The 3,488-nt window shown below is 40.1% G+C and overlaps 1 pseudogene; it reads right to left on the bottom strand.

The window, feature by feature from the left end:
• Positions 1 to 3,241: 3,241 nt before the first annotated feature.
• LOC109211096 overlaps positions 3,242 to 3,488 on the bottom strand; it is a 44,765-nt pseudogene continuing 44,518 nt past the window's right edge.

Genomic DNA, 3,488 nt, shown 5'->3' with positions numbered 1-3,488 from the left:
TATGTCAATGTTCCCATCCTTCCTTGGAAATATTAAAAGCCCCAAGAAAGCTACCATAAAAGCGAAACATCGATGCTCCTCCCACTTCTGGCGGTTTCCTTTGCTACATATCTTACTTTCTGGGTTGTTGAACCCCCCGATATGACCATAGCGATGATATATGAAGCTTAGAGTACAAAAGCCATTTGCCAGGTCTGGGTTATGGACGGCCCTGACTATTTTCAAAGAGTCTAAAAACTTGTGTACAGCTACAACTCTGGGAGCAACCAAGTATTTGTACCTCAACGGGACCTCGTCCTTTCCAATGTAACCAGCTATTTCCTCCAACGTCGGGGTAAGCTCAAAATCCGAAAAATGGAACACATTATGTGCTGGGTCCCAACATGTAACCAGTGCTCTAATGATATCTCCCCGAGGCGAAATATCAAGCAGACCGGTAAGCCCTTTCAAATGTTTCTTGACCGCATCTTGCCCTTCTTTGCCCAAATCATTCCACCATAAACGTAACTCCAAAGGGATTTTATGCATGATTGAAAAGGGTTCATTTTGAGTTGTGCTCATCCTGCACATTTATTAAGGTGATTTAATAATTTATTTGACCAAAAAAAAAAGGAAAGCAAACAACACTATTTTTGTTCAAATTTCCAATTTTAAAACGGTCGGTTTTGCAGTTACGGCCTTTCAGCACTTCGTAAAGAAGATTTTAAGGTTGTGCCTGTTAACCGTTGAACTGACTCAGGGTGGCTGTTCTTGCAAAAACAGCCTTCCGGCGCCCTTTTGGGGACATTCGGCTTAGTTTAAACAAGAATGGCGGCACCCGACTTATTCATGACGAAATTAAAAAATTTGGCATTTTGGCTATTTTTGAAAAGGGGAGGTTGGACCCGATGAGGGTTGCCTACGTATATCACATCCGGTGAGAATCAAACCAGCGTAGTTCGGTCAAATAAACCTAATTATTTTGACAACATCCCTAATTTGAAAAATAACCCTTTTTGTTTTTTTTTTTGTTTTAAGCAAGTACTCTTTTATATTTTCCTTTAGTGGCAATAAAATGAACTAATTTGAAAATAAAACTCTTTTGTTTTTTTCTTTTCCATTGGCAAACAAAAACTTCTTTTCTTATTTTCTTTCATTTCAAAAATCCGGCAGCATTTCGGCACTACTTGGCCATTATTTTTCTAGCATAGGTAATTAACTCTCCACACTGCTATTTTCTCTTTTTCTCTCTTTTGTGTTTTTTTTTTCGATATTGCCCAGATATTCAAAGTCAGTCAGCATGCGAGTCTAAAACAGATAAATGCACAAGTAGGATGCATCAGGATGGTCCACTATTCCGGGTACACCTGTCCTAGACGGACCCAACCCCTGTGTTGAGTCCCCTAAGTCAAAAATGCACGTGATGCAGATAAACGTCCTACTAGGGATCCGGCATGAAGTCAAGTTCTTCTAGGTTCAAAACCTGGGTATGTGTTCTAGACTGTGTACCCGAGCGGACAACTCGAGTCGAGGAGGGGGCTACGTACCGGGAACCAAAAGGCCATCCGGCTTAGTAACTTGTCCGGCCTCTTTCTTATTTCAGGGTATTGACACTAACAGAATAGGGAGTCTCAACCAGTAAGCACATCCCCGGAGGTGAGAAGAGAAGGGTTTCGGCACAGTTTATATACAGTTCAGATAATATCAAAGCGGTAAAAAGCAACATTTTGCACATTTAGCATGAAACATGTAGGAAAGTCAAATAAAGCCAAATACAACAATATATCTAAGCTCGAATTCTGAACCCTGAACCAGAGATTCTGGGTTCGATTCCCCAGCAGAGTCGCTAGAGCTGTCACACCTCCTTTTTACTTACTCCACCCGCGGAAGAGGGCATGGTAAAGGGAGTTATTTCCAACTTGAAGTGACAATCGGAACGGGATTATTTATTTAAGATCAGAGTCGCCACTTGGGATAGTTATGGTGTCCCAAGTCACCGGTTTTAAATCCTGAATCGAGGAAAGATTGACTCTGTTTTACAGTCAGCGAACAAGAAATCCAAGTAAGGAATTCTGTTAACCCGGGAGAAGGTGTTAGGCATTCTCGGGTTCCGTGGTTCTAGCACGGTCGCTCAACTGTCATATTTGGCTCATTTGTTTGATTTTAGTACATGTTTTAATCTATGTGCCTTTTAACTCTTGAAACGCTTTTATTATTATTTTTTAGAGAATTGCAACGTCGTGAAAATGCATCTCGAACCACGTTGCACCAGTGCACCCATGATCGTTAGCACATTTCGACTTCGTTGAGATTTGGATTTGGGTCACATAAATGTGCACCCATTTTTAGGAAGGTAAAATTATTTAAATTGCGTGCCTAAAGAGACTATCGCGTTATTATTTTGGGGAAGGCCGTGAAATTCGCTAAACGACACATCCCGAAGTCTAAGTATTTTTAACATAAGCATTTATCGAGGGCCCCGCAATTTGTTTATTTTGTTTGGCGAGGCTCATCTCGTTTAGTTTAAGGTCAATCCTAGAACACTCTATAATTCTCTACTCAATTTGTCTCTAAAAGTAAAAGCAATGCTAATCAATTCAAAGTTTAGGGCTTGCTATTGGGCCTCGACACCTGTTCCTTGACGGGGAATCATTTGGGCCCAACGTGGGCAAAGACAGACCCAGAAGTTGGGTGTCCAAGCCAAGATCGATTTCCAGGCAAAGACGAAACGGAGGTTGGGCTTACGGACCTATTTTTAGAGTATTCAGATTATTTTGAGACACCTACGTTCTAGCTGCTTTTAATCCCTGACTTTGGATTAATGTATGACAGTAGTACAATTCAGTTATGATTTCACTTAACCTTGCAAAAACATATCAACGACTCCAATAAACATGAACTAAGTTTAACAATACTGGAAATTGAAACTGCATCATACTACATTATGCTAGTAGCACACATTAACTTCATACAAACTATTAACTACTGAACTCCCCACATGCGAACTCGGCTCAAAATTTTTACACATGGATTCCAAAACGTTTCCTGTTTCAACTTTCAGCTAGCCCTTTCCCTCAACAGTAAATTACACCAAATGACATTAACCTATCATGAATAATGAATACTCATAGTCCAAAATCCAAACAGTCCTTGAGTTAATCAACTTAGAAAAACAGTCCCAATTTAAATACAACAAACAACTAATTGAGAACATAATAAAATTATTAAAGTGCAGTCTCTCAGCAGGAATTGCGAATCAGTTTCATTTCATACTCTCCACAAGTAAAGCTACATCAAATGGAGTTTTATTGTGTACCTGGAATTTGCAAAGGAAAACAGAAGGAAAGAGTCAGCAGTAGCACAACAAGGCAACAGCAATGGAGTTAGCCCAGGAATAACCAAAATAACTAGCCAGATGCAGATTTGGACAGCAGAACTATCAAACGACCCTCAGCAATCAATCAGGCAACCAATGCAAGGGTAGATTGGACTCAAAAATACCAGAGATC

Source organism: Nicotiana attenuata, unplaced genomic scaffold (genome assembly GCF_001879085.1).
Source record: "Nicotiana attenuata strain UT unplaced genomic scaffold, NIATTr2, whole genome shotgun sequence".
NCBI lineage: Eukaryota > Viridiplantae > Streptophyta > Magnoliopsida > Solanales > Solanaceae > Nicotiana > Nicotiana attenuata.
Note: the sequence above shows the minus strand (reverse complement) of the source record. Positions and strands in the feature narration are given on the sequence as shown.